This window comes from Melopsittacus undulatus, chromosome 5 (assembly GCF_012275295.1).
Source record: "Melopsittacus undulatus isolate bMelUnd1 chromosome 5, bMelUnd1.mat.Z, whole genome shotgun sequence".
In the NCBI taxonomy this organism is placed as follows: domain Eukaryota; kingdom Metazoa; phylum Chordata; class Aves; order Psittaciformes; family Psittaculidae; genus Melopsittacus; species Melopsittacus undulatus.
Window position 1 is genome coordinate 62,029,460 of NC_047531.1, and position 16,639 is coordinate 62,046,098.

Consider the following 16,639-nt stretch of genomic DNA (forward strand, 5'->3'; position numbering starts at 1 on the left):
ATTATTAATAATAAATATTTTTTTATATTATTATGTTGATTAAAGGCAATAGGAGTTACAAAGCCTAGGGTATCACACAAATTATATAGAATGAAGAAATTTATTTTCACCCATGCAGAAATTCAGTACATGCTGTACTCTTTCTGTATTCCACATGACTACGCTTTTATTTATGTTATCTCTCATTGGATACTCTGTTTTTCCTCCACCCTTGTACTCTGTACAGTTGGTGGATACTCTTGGGGGAGTGACAGTATATTGCTTTCAGTTTTTTTTACTAATGGCTTTCTCTTGCCTTTCAAGTGTTTTAATTCACTGGCTTAAATCTACCTTTGTTTTTCCTTAAGCCTCTCAACAAAATGTCTGCACTAGTCTTCTTATTAAATTTGTAAACCAGTTGGAGAACGAACTTTGCCAGATCTTCCTAACTGATTTATAGAACTGAAATCTTATTCTGTAAGGCATACATTCTGACTTTTTATGAAGAATAACCTCATTTACATTGTTCTTTCTTCTGGCCAAGGAATCCTCTTATTCTCCCAAATGGAGCACTATGAATGCTAGAACACAGTGTATCTTTTTCAGTTGGCTGGCCTTTTCAAGATCAAGGTGTTCCTAATCACAAGGGTTTTGTGAATGATTAACAAACAACACATCTGTCCTTTGGACTCCTTTGACTGACAAAGAGCTGCTCTACTAAATGCATTTGTGTTTTCTCCATCTGCACAAGATTATTCCCATTGAAGTTTCTGTATTTTTCTCATCAACTTAATTTCAACAAAAATTGAATGTGAAAGGAAGTGAAATTTTAACTAAATTTACATTAGCCTAACAGATCTGTTGTTAGAAATGACATAATAGAGTGCAGTATTCTTCAAGGAAGAAAAGTAAGTTTTGATCCAGAAATATGGGCTATTGAAGATAGGTGCAGCAGTGGTGCTCAAAGGAGAGGCTGAAACTGTAACCGAATAAGAAAAGTATTTTATGAGTAAATCCAGTCTGGTGGACCACTGAGTTCCTACTTTATTAAGCCTGAACACAGGCAGGCTCTTTGTGGTCTTTAGTGGTCTTTAAATCTCCTTTGTCCCATTCTCTCTTTTGTAAAGGGATAATGATCATAAAATAATTTTATTCCAGAAGAAAAGATCTGCCACAAAAATCCTAAGCCTAAATTTTGGCACTGTATCTACCTCCAGTACCAGTGGAAAGAGGGGAAAAAGAAGAAATAGGGTAAAAGTAAGTGTTGGCAAGGTGGAGAAGAGCAGTGAAAGAAGACAGAGATGCTAAGTGCAGAGAAGTAGGGGGCCAAGTTAGTTAGTGGTTATTTTCACTGGTTAAGAAATGCTACTGTTTATATTGCTACAGAATGCTGATGCTTGAGCTGAAACCTGTTAAGCATCATACCTGTACTAGTGTCGTGGTTTAAACCAAGTCCCCCAACTCCCGGAGAGTTAGGAAGGAGAATCCAAAGAATGTAGCCCCCACGGATTGAGATAAGAACGGTTTAATAGCTAAGGCATAACACAAAACCCCTACTGCCATTTACTACTACAAATAATAATGATACAGCAAACAGCAAGTGAAAAGAATACAACACCCCACCAGCCACCGACCCATAACTCACTCCACCCTGCCTGGCCGAGCACCATGTGCTCCCTCCTCCATTTTCCTCCAGAGCTCTCTCTCCAGCTCTCTCTCTTTCCCAGTATGCATCCTGGGCATCACATGCTATGGTATGGAATACCTCATTGCCTAGCCTGGGTCAGGTGTCCTGTCTCTCCTTCCTCCTGGCCTCCCCTCCTCCACCTGGCTGGAAAAAACCTTGAACAAAAACACCCTCAAAACATGCTCAAACCATGACAACTAGGTATGAGAAGAAACAGAAGAAGTGTCTTACCACAGATCCCCCAGCACATCAATCTCACATGTGGAAACAGTCTCTGTTTCCATGGTTGCATGTCAGGCTATTACTCTTAATGAAAGGAAGTAGCTTGAAGATTGATAGACTTTTCGAATCTCAGCATAGTGTCACAGAAAAATAAACTGCATCTTGAATCTGCTTGTTCCAATAAGAAAAGAGGCACCTGAGTAGATGCCACAAGAATGACTCAGCCCCAGGACCCGAGAGAGCCTCCCAAGGGAAGGGTAAATCTCTAGATAGCTTGTTTTCCTAAGCATCTGCTACTTAGCTAGCTGGTCCTTTGTTCTGACCAGATAGGATTTTCTCCTGTGTTGAGCAGCAGCAGATAGTAAGAAACCAGCAGGAATTAAACAGTTAATCAGGCTTCCCATCCTAAATTTTGGCATTCCTTTTTACGGGTAACAAGAGCACTGTGAGATACAACTGATGAAGGATACCTCATGCATGTGAACAATCACATAGGACTGAAAGTTAGCCTTTGAAATTTTGGCAAAATAATCCTGAAATGTAATGCCACAAACAGTGAAAAAGATGGGGCCAAACATGACTGCCACAGAATGCTGCAGAATATGTCAAACAGTGATGTGATTTTTTTTTCTTTCTGTGGAAAAATATACAATAGCAATTAATAAAATAAAAATCATCAGCACGTAAGTGGGAGACTGTAACAACCATTTCTATGCTGGGGCATAGGTTATTAAAATAAAAAATAACGTAGCTAGAAGGTGACATTAAAACTGCACCTGACATTAGATGCAAAGGTAGTCTAAAAGAATCATAGAACAGTTAGGGTTGGAAAGGACCTTAAGATCACCTAGTTACAACCCCCCTGCCATGTTACAACTCCACCTCCCACTAACCATGTCACCCAAGGCCTTGAAAACCACCAAGGATGGAGCATTCACAACTTCCCTGGCAACCCATTCCAGTGCCTCACCACCTTCACAGTAAAGAACTTTTTTATATTTAATCTAAACTTCTCCTGTTTAAGTTTGAACCCATTACCCCTGGTCCTACCACTACAGTCCCTAATGAAGTCCATGGAGGATTTTACATTTTCCAAGTTTCCTTTGCTCCAGTGCAATCTTTTTAGAGAAGTAATACTCATCAGCTGTGTATGGCTACAAAAAGAGTGTATTATCCATTCTTGAAATCTAAAAACTATGTTAACGCATCTTGTGTCCATGTATCTGTAGACCTTGAAAGCTGAATTCCTGAAATTGAGCCCTTGCTAATGAGGAACACTAGGCTAGTGCTCAGAACTGTGCCCTGTCATACCGCATCATCAGGTATGGATGGAAAAAGCAGCTAAGATGCAAATTGCCTATTAGAATAGCTACCTGTGCTATCCTAATGAGAAAGTTAAACCAAGAAACCCAAATGAAATAAATAATTAATGCGGTCCTCCATGCATACCTCCCTCATCCTTCTAAATCCCTTCCTCTAACTTGGCTTTGAGAAATTTTAGACAACTTTTCTAATTCTTTTCAGTCTGCTTATTTCTAGCTTTTCAGTAAACGACAAGTATTTTTACTTGTCTCCCTTGCAAAGCAGACCCCAAAATTGCAGCATGTATGTGCATGGTTTTCATACAGGTGTACTCTTAAGGTTTCTCACATGGAATAAGAAATCATCCTTCATTCTGAATATGCTGTCAGCTAAAGACACTGAGACAATTTAGGAAAACCCGGCATATGGTGTCCTCACAAACTTACTAGAGGCAAGATTTACTCAATCTGCATATGATTAATGACCTCTGAATATTCAATAGCAAAAATTCTAATGTGTATAAATAATAGTAGGGAAGGCTGAGTTGTATGTAAAATATAATGAAGAGGTCCCAAACTTCAACACTGAAAAAGACAAACAGAAAACTATCAAATATTAAATAGATTTAATATTTGGTCCACATAAACATTCACAAATATATTCTAATCTTCCATTGTTTGCAGGGACATTCGCTTGTACTGGTTACAGTTTTATTGTTATCATTAGGATTAGCATAATCATGCATCTAGGCCTAAAATTTCTGATAAATAGCAGAAAGCTGATTTGCAACTCAGCAACAGTCATTCTGGGCTAACCCTGAAGCTTGTTTGGACTTAGCAAACAACAAGGGAAATACTGAATTTCAGCAGTTATAGCTCTGGATGCTCTTGGCTGTAGAATATGAAGGGCGCATGGTGGTTGGTCAGATTGATACATAACACAGCAATACCTGCCTCAAAACCAACTGGTGGGTGAAGGATTGTGATAGTTCATGGTGTACAGCACTGGGATCACAGGTACAGAACTTCCAGTGTTGTGCTTTTTGCAGAAATTCAGAAAATGGGTTGTCACTGGAATATAAATTTATGTGAAATTGCATCTTATCAAATAGAAGGACAGTACGATACTATGTTTCATGCTTTAAGGTGTTTATCTTCTTATATGAACTTGCCATAACCTATCTGGGTATCAGTCCTGTCCAGGTTTCAGGACCTGCTCTCTTTCTCTCCTTATAAAGGAGAAGAGCAAAAAGTACGGTCTTTGGTCTTCATATTGCAATTCTTTTATTAACATCCTCAATAATTTTATGGCAAGAGTTTTAAGGAGTTACTTAAGATACCATATACTGGAGCATAGGAGGTTCCACGTTAACATCAGGGAGAACTTCTTTACAGAAAAAGTGACAGAGCACTGGAACAGGTTGCCCAGGGGGGTTTTGGAGTCTCCTACGTTGGAGATATTCAAGGCCTGCCTGGACAAGTTCTTGCAGGGGGGTTGGACTAGATGATCTTTCGGGGTCCCTTCCAACCCTTGGGTTTCTGTGACTCTGTGATACTGAATTTGCTCTTCAGTCAAATATTCCACCTTTACTGGTAAAAGGATACCTTGATACTGTTTTATTGATCGATCTTTCTTGCATTTGGTTAGGTGGTGAATCTGTGTACTTTGTGGTTGTACATCTGGGACAGTGTTTATGATGCCATAAATTTTCCTTTTTTTTAGTTGCCCCTGGTTACAAACAGATTCTCATCTGAAGATCTAACCTGTCTGGGTCAGAGACACATAAATATTTTGGCAGGATTTGCTATCTCACTTTACTCCCAGTTTTCAGTCTTCTTCTTCTCCCCTCCATATATTTGAGCCATTCCAAACTTCCATCCTCTTTTATTGTATGTGCCCCAGTAGGCCCACTGTAATTTGCTTACAGGGCATGGACTTCTCTCTCCATTTTTTGCTGTTAGTATTGGCTATCTGGAACAGAACTTACTACATAAGGTACTGAGTTACCACAAACTCCTTAATTCGATACCAAAGAATGCATTTTGGCTGCTTAATGAAGAATGCAAATTTGGCATCACAAATACCGATCATTTTGTCAAGCCTCACTTGCTCCCAGTGCTGAAGTGCGTGGCATAATACTTTATCCAAACAATTCTTCCACTGAGTTAGAAAATATAATAAACTTTTTATGAAAACACAGATCAGTGTTCATGATGTTTCAGACCAACATGGGTAAACCCTTTAAATTCTTAAACCAATAAAATTACAAAAGAAATCAGTGTCATGCACTAAGGACTGTGTCACTGGCAGCCCACACTGCTTGCTTGCATTCAAGATTGAGTAACTTTTCTTCAGCCAGTAACTGACATGTTCCTCATAGGTATTCTTATGCCATTAATCTACTCCTAACAGGAACAAACCCAAACACTTTTACCCACGAGGGGAGGTATTGGACCAGTATGTCCCATCACACCTCAGAATTCCCAGAGTAGTATCATGCTAAAACTGATGGTAGGATTGAAGTATAATTCTTTCTAGGTACATAAAAGTGTGAAAACATGTGTGCTTCTTCCGTTATCTTACTATGTATGTTGTGGTAACATTGCTTTCAAAATGTCATATTTTAAAAATCTAGTTTTTATCTAGTCCAAGTAGTAGATAGTGTCCTGAAAATTTATTGGAGGCCTGTAATTTAGTTCATACCTGGCTTAGATAACCAGATGGTTCGAAGTGAAAGTTAAAAATATGAATAGAGAATTGTAATGTTTCTGTTGATGTTTCTAGTGAAGCTGTGTAACATGAAGTGTACAACCTAAAAAGACCTCTCATGTCAAAAGTACTACATTAGTAGTCCCATGTGCATTAATTCAGAGAAGAATGTCTGAAATGTGTATCACTGAAATGTATATCACTGCAATCCAGCCTGAGAGTCATTTCACTAATAAAAAAAAGTATCACAATTTTCTTGACTCTGTAATCTACTGAGAGTAGTACTGGAAGTGTAAGTTGCACATCCTAGCAAAAAGGCCATTTTGTTGTCATAGCCAGGTGAAAAACAAAGATTGAGTCCAAGTTCTGATCTATTGTGGCTAGGTATGGAGCCATTGACTTTACTCCAGGACTTACTAGTTTATATTCACCGAGGAGCTGAGTCTGTGTGGAGCTCCAGAAAGGGATTTCAGACAGTATGACCTAAAGAAGCTATGAAAATTGCGACAGACACAATCACCTGGTATCAGAGGTGGTGTCTCTCCATGTGTTACTGCTGTGGTTTAATGCCTGATGGCAACTAAACACCACACAGCCACTCATTCACTGCTCCCCCCTACTGGGATAGGGGTGAGAACTGGAAGAGTAAAATTGAGATAACTCATGGGTTGAGATAAAGACAGTTTAATGGGACAGAAAAGGAAGACAGTGACAATAATAATAGAATTAGAGTATACAAAGCAAATGATGCACAATGCAATTGCTCACCACTCACCAACTGATGCCCAGCCAGTTCCCAAGCAGGGGCCTGTGGCCAGCTTTCCACCCAGCTTTGTGTGCTGAGCATGATGCCAGATGGTATGCAATATCCCTTTGGGCATATGGGATCAGCTGTTCTGGCTGCGTCCCTTTCCAGCTTCTTGTGCTCCTCCAACCTCCTCACTGGCATGGCATGAGAAGCTAGAAAGTCCTTGACTAAAGTTTGGAAAGAGCTGAAAACATCAGTGTATTATCAACATTATTCTCATACTAAATCCAAAACACAGCAGTGCACCAGCTAGTAGGAAGAAAATTAACTCTATCCCAGCTGAACCCAGGGCAGCTACACAGACTCACTGGGGAAGAGGCTTGAGCCACTGTTTTTTGTTTTAAGACAGTAGGGCTAGTGGAAGACCTTTGTTCCTCCTCTTTTGATTTCATTTGGCTTTCTCCAGTACAGCTTAAACCCTTTCACTTTCTGGCCATGTTTCAATGTTGTCCAGCTATTTGTATGGCTGTATGGAGATAGCTGAAGTGTATGAGGGCACAGTCAAGAGAGCAGTTTAGAAAGCTGAAATATATTAACTTGTATATTCCCTGACTTTTTCCTTGAGTTTGGGTTTGATTTGTTTGTTTGTTTGGTTTTAGTGGGGTTTTTTTGTTGATGTTTTTATTTATTTTTATTTTTAAAATGTTTATTACTTTTCTGACTTTATTGAATTTCTATTCAGTTGTTCCAAATTACACTTTAAGGTTCTGGAATTTGGTTTTATTAATGGTTTTGCATCTGCTAATCCAAAAATAATGAATGCTTCACAAGAGACACAACTGTAACTTTGTTCTTTTACCACTACTAGGTTTAGCTAAGCATATACAGTACAGTCATTAATAGCGTCCAACCATCTGAGAAATGCTTACCTGTCAGAGCTTTTGAAACTGCACAGGCTTTTGCCAAGTTGCATCCACTAACACCAGGATTGAATTTGTACTATACTGATGTTTATAAATTTAGAAGCTTCCAGCAAAACAGTTGGATATGATGCTTGGAACCAAATTTGGAATGGTTATGGGCATGACTGGGTCAGAGCTTCTAATTTTGCATCTCAAAACAGTAGTATTACCTAGGGCCTATAGAGAACATGCAAATAATTTGGCTTTCAGAATTTCTGTTGAAACCGAAGCATGAAATATTTCTCTACCTTTCTTATAAGACTCAAGAATGTTTTGGCATGTGTCCTCAGGTGTGACTGACCTCTCCATGTTGGTGCACGTTCTCCATGGGGCAGTGAACTGACATTCTGACAGGTTAGAAATGGTTTGGTCTAGTTTGGCTGTGTCGTCAAGGACACTTCTGGAAAAAAGAGCTTGATTTTTAACAGTTTTAGTTGAAGTCTTTTGGAAGTTTCACAGTGAACTTCCCCCAGAATTGTTTTCATTGTGTGTGGCTCAGAGGTCAGCAGCATTAGAAAAAATTTGTTATCAGTATCGTTAATGATAAAGCCTCAAATGAGATACAATGTGTGCACAATTCAGTCATTTCAGATACACAAAAATGCATCTTGGTCACCACAGACCACTGCATGTTGACATAAAATAATTCATTCTGTCAAGTAAAATGTCATTGTGATTGATTCTCTTTGTAGGAGTTTTAGTACTTCTTACGGTCATTAAAATGCTAGTGTTAGACTCGCTTTGCAACACTGTGGGGAGGTGTCATGTATGTGTTGACAATTTTTGCCTTAATTTGATCTCAGCCTGATTATCAAGACACTATTGCAGCATGCAAGATGTCTTGAAAGCTCTCAAGGGTTTTCTCTTGCTGAAGACTCTGGGATGCAGTGAAATGGTTCTGCTATTTGAGACCATATTTCGGTGTCTTAAGAAGAGCCCACTAGCCACCACGGTAGTATGAGTTTTGCCTTTCCTCTCTACAGTGTTCTTAGTGATAGTCTAAGTGCTTGATATTTTACTCTTCTCAAACCCCAAAATCTGTTTAGTGCTTTCTCCAGAGAAGACTGTTTGGAGGTGTGATGACAGTTGCAGGTGGTACTTTGTAAGTACGTAAGCTTGAGGATTTTGATAGATTTGGTATTACTAGATTTGAGGATATTGCATCTTGCTTTGTGTTATTTTGAAGATACTAGAAGTTCAGATTTCTGTATTAACAACATCATCTGAGGCAGAATTTATGATTGCCACATTTTTTTTCCAAATGCTTTTAATTTTTTTTCCAGTTTCTTTTTGCATAAACTAATTAAGTGAAACAACTTTGGTCTGTTAGTCTAATCTACAACGTTGAACACCTATAAATCCAGCCATAGGGAATATGGACATTATTTTATGACCCTTTGATGTTGTTTTGGTATGACAGACTAGAAGAACACAGCTCAATAGAAGAGGTTACCTCGCTTTCTTCTTTCATCTGTCAGGATCTTAATTCTGGTGATTTCCACTCTGAAGCATAGATGGAGATTATATCTTTCATCTGTTCATAGTGATTACTAGATGGTACAGTGCTAGCTCTCTGGCTAATTGTTTTAAGTCTTGCATACATTTTATAGGATATGGTCTATAAACCCTAAACACCTCACCGATCAATATGAATTTTCTTTCCTTTTCCCCACTGTTTTGGTTCCCCATATTCCCACTGATGTCAAGAGCTGAAGCACTAAATGTCCCATTTCTGAAAAACTGGAAACTTGGCCAGTATGACTTGAGAGACTAACAGAGATAGACATAATCTGAATTAGGTTATATTTGAGTTTTAATTAGATTTTAGTCCATAGAAAGGGAGAATAGTATTCAGTGATTCAGTGGAGTTACCATGATAAAAAAGATGTGAGATCACTAATGAATCAGAAATTCAACCAGTCATGATATCTGTACATAGGCACTAGTAAAAAATAATTTATTTATTCTTTCCTGTAAAGCACTTTAATAACAAACTTCTAAGAAGTGACATTTGTGCATTATGGCCAGTAATTTCCAAAGGTAGATGCTTAGCTGTTTCTTTTCTGCTGCTTGGAGATTTGGAGTGTATTAACTTCATGAACTTCATGGAAAAATTATCACTTTCTAGAGGGATTATTCAATTACCCACTTCAGGCAAAATGCAATAAATCTTATGTTACACTAAAGCCAAGCATTAATCAGCAGACCATGCAAGCATGAAGGCTCTGTTCTTCTGAATGTCCAGCAGACTTAAGACAATATTCCTTGTCTTCATTTCATTGCTCAGAGGTACAGGTGATAAATTCTTACTGTTCTGCAGCATTTTTTGCTTCCTAACCTCTGTCCTGATTTTCTGAATTTGTTGTAGCCCTTACTTGTCCTTATGCATTCTGATAGTAGTTAAAATTCTGTTCCCCTTTTAAGCAAGTTCTGCGTAAATATATAGAGAAAAGCAAAATATTTCCTGTTTTCCCCTATCTCCTGTACTTTGAAAATTTTTAGGAGCCATTTTCAATATTTTTTAAAAAATATTTTTAGTACAAATGTTGTTCTTTGTTTGAATATTCTTGTTTTCACTAGTAGCAAAAACTTACGAAACTCAACTTTGGTCATCTCCAGTAACCATAAAAACGCATAAAAAGCTGCCATTTGTTAAGTTTTTATTTCAAAGTATTTTCAACTTAAATGTCAACTTACCATTTATGGTTTGCTAGTTTGCATGGGGAATGTGCTCTGCCTGGAAAGGGAGAATGACTATTTAGAAAAACAAGAATAAGAAAGCTGTCTTCTAAACTAAGTCTTCATGTGAGGATTTTTTTTTTTTTTAAATTCACATTTTTATGGATTTTGCACAGCCAAGAAAACTCCTAGCAGTTACACTGAAATGGCTTGTTCCTCAGTGTTTGTGTGATGAAAAATTACTTGCAAAGTCAGTGCAAGCAATTTTTTGTTTATTTGTACTGGTTACCTTATGGACTGGAAAGATCCCATTACATTATATCATTGCAGTCAGATGAATGTCAACAGTAAGGAGAAACTAAGAAAATATTTTTCAAGGATGTAAATTAAAGCCTTCTTGGTGATGATAAAATAGAAATATTCACACCGCAAGAAGAAATTAGGGCATATTTCATTGGTTAACATGTCCTTTCTTGGTCTTGTAGACCAGGCACTTTTATTCAGTTTTCAGTAGATGGTGCCAGAGTCAAAGTAACCTCTCTTCACTCTCTGAAAAACTATTTTATGTTTGCTAATTGTGTTAAAATGTAATTAAAAATGCTGTTAGTGGACATACACAAGGGAGAGGTTTTGTGTCAGAAAGCTCTTTTGGTGAATATCAATATCCAGGTACTTGGTTTAATCTTTAAACTCTTTATATAAGCTTAGAAAGCAAAGATCTGGTATGTAACAATTTTGAGATAAGCTGGTACTGAATCTGCTTTGCCTGATAACTCCAGATTTTGCATGACAGAGCAGACCTGCTGGAAACAGAAGGAAATACAAATCATAAAACATCAAACTGATTGTGAAACAAAACACCACACTCCCAAAGTCCCCTTAGCTTTGAACATCTCATAGTATTCTTGTGGCAGCTATTAAATTTATTATTTCTACCATTCACACATCTTTGCCCTTGTTTGTTGAAACATTTCTGTGCCTTGGAAGAAGAAAGGCAGATTAGCAGCTCTGTTTCTTGAGGTAAAAATTGAAAGTCCCCTAATTAGCAAAAAAAAGAGCTGAGGTCTTTGTATTTGATGTTTCCATTTTACTCAACAATGTGTTAGCTATTATACTTGCAAAACAATGGAATATTTTATTTCCTGGTTCACAAAAATATGTGATATTTGGAATTATACTTTTTGAAAATAGTATGTGAGGGTTAAAAAGAGTATGAAAGATAGAAATCTCAATGTAAGAGAACAGGAGATTTGAGAAAAGCAACATAACATGCTTCAGAGGGTTAAGGTGAGAATTGAGAACAATTAATAGCATTAGTCAAAGTCATGTTCCCTGAAGTATTCCTATGAATTTCCAAAATAAATTTTTCAACTAATTTGGTGATGTGTAACTGAAGGGGCAAAAAAACAAAAAGATCAAAAAATTTATGTTTGTCAGGAATATGACAATGTAAGATGTAGGAGACACTTAAACATGGCATTTCTTTATCTAAGTTTGTCTCCCAGTCTTCTCAAAGGATGCTGGTTCCTGTGGGTTCTGGAGCTGCCCAGATCTATCTCAAGGCAGATCTTTCAAACTCATCTACTACTCTGTATCTGGCGTTGCTTGGCTTTTGGGACATCTGGGGTCCTCAGGATAACTCCTGCAGTTGAGAACCCCTGAAATGGCATCCCTAAGGATGGAGCCAGACCTAATTTCTCCAGAGGAGATAAGTACCCAGCTTTGAGCAATTTCACTTACCATTGTCCCTGAAGTCTCTCATAGATATCCTCTGGCATGGTTTCTAACCATCTCTCATTGGAAACATTCCTACAAATATCATCTACTATTCTGAACCTCCTGCTTTTCATCCATATGTTGTCTTTGCTCCTGGTCTAATTTTGGAATTTCTTTTGCTATTTATTTGCTTCTGTCCCTAGATGACATTCAGCTCAGCATTCCAGCTCATTCTGTATTAGGGTGAAGATCCCAACCAAAATATAGGTCTGGATGCAGTGGTACAGATAGACCAGTTCTCACTGATTTTGTCATGCTGCCATTGCATCCAGATGATGATAATCCATTTGCTTTGGTAAAAGGAAGTTTCAACTTGTTTGTTTGCTAGCTATGTTAAGGCAAAAGGATTTTTTAAACCGTAACACCATCTGAGGAAAGATCAGGTAGCTACCTAGGGTTTTTTTCTACATTAAAAGCTCAGTACTTTTGTGGAGGAGTGTAAACATTAAACATTTTTAGCGCTCAGTTGCCTGCCAGGCTTTTCTCAGAGGGAGAGAATACAGTGTGATGGCTAAGTCAGCAACATCACATCATCGTATTGGCTTTCTGCTGTGCTTGTGATTATGGAATGTTTATTTGTATAAGCTTGATTGGCATCTGTAAGCCTGCAGGCTTAAGCTTTCCAGTATTTGGCCTGGACAAGGCAGGACAAGCAGTTGAAGACCATCAAATTTGCTACAGCTTCAGTCCTGTTCAGGCATAGCTGTGCTACCCAGTATTGTTTCAGTGTAGTAGCCATAAGTCCAGTGATGTTTGCTCTATCTCATCTGTCACCTCTGTGGTAATGATCATTTCAGAAACTCTGAAATCTGCCATATTCTGGTGCTATATACTGTCTTCAGGATGGGAGAAAGGATATGGATTGCTGGCTATGGTCCAGTTTTTATCTAGAACAGACAACATTGTTTTGTTCTCCACTTTGAAATGCAGTTAAGTGACTGGCCTAGTTTATTATACATTTCAATGGAAATTTCAGTCTGGGAGTTGGCTAGAAAATGTGTGACTAAGTCAATATTCTGACAGCAGGCAATTATGCGAACCATTTTCAGTGTAACTTGTATATATTGTTTTGTGTGTGATTCCCACTAAAAGTATTACTAAAATAGCCAGTCAGGAGCTTCCTCCTGACTCCACAGCTGTTTGATCAAGTGAATTGATGCTGTATGCATTACTGCATATAGAACCTGTATGGCCATGTAAGGACTTAGAGAGGTGTATACAACTACTGAAATTTTTTGGTATCTTTCTAGTCAGGCTCTAACGCACTAAGACAATTCAATTATCCCTCCAGGCATGTATGTAGCTGCCTAGAAAAAGTTAACACTTTTTGTTAATTTTGCTAAGTTTGGCCACAGTTACATAACATTAGTTGGTGACAGGTAGAACCAGCTTTGTCCAATAAAACACTTTTTGACTGATTATAGCAGCACATTTTTAAACCTTTCTGCAGTTTAGTAGAGTGTGAAAAGTAGAGTATGCTTTAGAGTATGCTTTAATAATAATAATGACTTTTTATGTACAACTTCCTACCCTTAAATAATTCCACACTTTACAAACAGAAATAGTAACATGAGGAGGAAAGTGATTAATCCAAGACTTTTACTCATCAGCTAAGCAGCAGTTCCTGGACTAGAACTCCCTCTCCCAGACTAAATCCCTTTTAGTTACCCACAAGGCAGTTGCTGCTCCAGCCATAACCAGGTAGATGTGTAAGAATTTATAAATAGAATATCTGTATGCTAATGGATATGAACCCATTGATCATTTCCCTGTCTGAAGCAATTTGGATACAGGACTCTGTGTGATTTCTTCACATCTCTGTATTGAGGCCATGTTTCAATTCTTGCAGAACATTCAGAAGAAAGGAAGAACAATGCCCTCATCATAGATGTAAAGCGTTGTACAAAGTAATACCAAGATAAGTAAACAAATCATGCAAATACTGTACTGCAGGCTTCAGAGTCAGTGACAGTCCAAATTATACAGAAAGATAATTGCTCTACAGTACATAGTAAGTTTCAGTAATGAAGTCATATATGAAGTCAAGCACATTGAGTTCAGTGACAGATTAGCATAGTCAGTGTCTGAGAGCCCAGAAAAGCCTCTAACTGGAAAGGACCACCCACGTCATTGGCTGCAGTCTCTTCAATCACTGGCAACCACTCAGAAGCTGAAGTATTTCTAGCATCCTCAAGCAAAATTTAAACTGTAGTGAAAGGTCAGCAGCCAAACCTATTCTCAGCCCTATTAGGAAACAGAGCAACACAGATGACTCTGTGCATTTCATCTTGAGTTGTGGCATGTGACATGGAATTTTCTTTGTTGTTTTGTGGATAAAATTGGATGGGCTAGATAAAAGTGACTGAAGAGCCACAATCACCTAAACCCCTTTTAGTCTCCTAGGCCTGGAACCCTTGTGGCTGTAATAGTCTAATGGAAAATATTTGAGGACTGGTTAATTTTGTGGCTATTGTAAGTGAAGATTAAAGAAAATTTTAATAATATGTTCCTGCTGTTGTCCAGCACATTGCTGCCTGCATGAATTCATATGGAGTCCTCTCTGTAGACAGTGGAGGTAACTTAGTCCAAGGGATGGGAAAGAGGGTGTCCCTGGTTATAATTCAACTGTCACAGAATGCCTGAAGTTATTCTAGCAGACACTTTGTACAGCTTCAAGATCTGAAAGCACTTTGGTGATGTTAAACATGCAATTGCTAAATGCTGGATTTGATTTGTTTGTTGGAAGCTCAGAATAAAAAGGATAACTTTAAAAGGGGTGTTAATTCTTTAGCTGGGAACAGTTGCCGTCTCACCAGAGGCACATGTGTGTAGGATTAGCTCCTCTCCTATGCCTTTGAAGTTAATCTGTAATACAAAAGAAAAATTTTGCAATATGCAGGGTCTGTGCTGACCTCCTATATGAGGGGTAAGACTTGGCAATGACCATGTGAGTGGTAGAGTGGAAATTTCAATAAAGTATGGGTGGGAGCTCCTCTGATAATTTACATTTATACTGTGGCATTTCACGACACAGACTCAAGTTGATGCAGAGACTCAAATCCTCGTTTGTTACCACCAAACACTTTTTATCCCCCTTCGGTACTTTCCCGACCTGCACATACATACAGTGTTCAATCTCAGTGGCCACTGTGAAACTCTCCAATCACAACAGCAGACCCTCTCACAACCCAAGATCCTCTGGCCTAAAACTGAGATTCCCACCACAACTACATCCTGGCTGTTCCCTGTCCTTCAACATTCCAACTCATTGCCCCAGTGCTTGCCAAGCACCAAGGCATCAGAGCTCATTCCCAAACTCTTTTTCATGCGAATCTTACCGCCTTCATTCCCCACATCTCCCCCTTCTTTGTTTTGTGTATTTACTATCAACAGCTGCTTAAGGGCTTGATTAATAAGAAAATGTATAAGCTAATAAAAACTAATAAAACAAACACTTTAATACATTTTTTTCACTCATGCTCCTAGCCTAGCAAATAAACACTTAAAGAGCAGTTAACATTCTGCACTAACAATTGGTTTCAAACTACATAATGAAAATACAGATACATATCCATTTTTACAGATCTTAACAAACCAATTTCTTGCAGCTGTGTTGTTATACCCCCCAGCCATCCCACATGTCCACAGGATTCAAGGCTGCCATTGCTTCCAACAGCAGTCTGAAAGGACTGGTAGGTGTGGCATTCTCTTTTGGCTGGGCAGGAAACCACAGTAGGGTTAGTCCTCTTGTGATGAAGAGATGAGGCAGGATGAACCCATTGTGCAGGGACCCAGTGAGGTCCTTTGTCTCTGGAAACACAAGCATACCCTCGTCCCCAGGTTATTAAAGGAAAAGGGCCTTCCTATTCATGAGTTTCAAGATTATGTCCTTTAACATGAGCTTTCCCCAGTTCAAAATTCTTAGAACCCCTGAAATGGCACTGTATAGGATGTCCATCCTCTGTCCAGCAATTTAAAAATTCAAAACATAACAAACTTTCACTATACATTCTTGTGGAGTTAACCTGATACAGGGGTAACCAATGTACATGGGAGTAATACAGAGAAATTGTACAAAGGAGCTAAAGGAATTCCATTGCTTAAACAAAAGTATTGTCTGTTGTAAATACCTAACATGTCAAGGCATTAACTAGTGATGAGGGGGAGAAGCAGATGCTTAGTTCTCTACTGATAAGGGACAAAAGCAGATGATTAGTTCTACTGAAAAGGGACAAAAGCAAATGTTTGGTTCTACTTATAAGGGACAAAAGCAGATGTTTGGTTCTACTGATGATTGGGAGAGAAGCAGACTGGGCACTGACCAAACCCTAAGGCCATGTGTGAAGATTAAAAGGTGAAAAGTTTAAGAAGAGGAAGACTCATTTACTTCATCTTGAAGACCCCTACTCACAAGAGGAAGACTCATTTACTTCATCTTGAGACCCCAGACCATGTCCAGAAGGGGCACTGCGCAGGTGTAAAGGACCTTCTAGCTCATTATAATATGAAGTGTGAATAGATAATAAATATGTATAGGCATATCGAGTAACCTAATTCATATGTATACCTTAAGGG